Here is a 256-nt window from a genome sequence, read left to right as displayed (position 1 = left end):
CCTGAGATTGATGCAACATCGTATCGATGCATCAAAGGATGCTTAAGGTATCTTCTTCATACTCGAACGAACTTGGCATTCTCGGTCAGTGTATTGAGTAGATATATGCAAAGTGCAAGAGAGAGCCATGGACAAGCGGTGAAGCATCTGTTGTGATTCATAAAGGGCACTACAGAGTATGGTCTCTTCTTCAAACGGGATGGAACAACGGAGATTACAGGTTACAGTGACAGCAGCCATAACATAGACGTTGATG

The sequence above is a fragment of the Brassica oleracea genome, chromosome C9 (assembly GCF_000695525.1).
Source record: "Brassica oleracea var. oleracea cultivar TO1000 chromosome C9, BOL, whole genome shotgun sequence".
NCBI lineage: Eukaryota > Viridiplantae > Streptophyta > Magnoliopsida > Brassicales > Brassicaceae > Brassica > Brassica oleracea.
The sequence above is the reverse complement of the archived record's forward strand: the minus strand, read 5'-3'. Positions refer to the sequence as shown.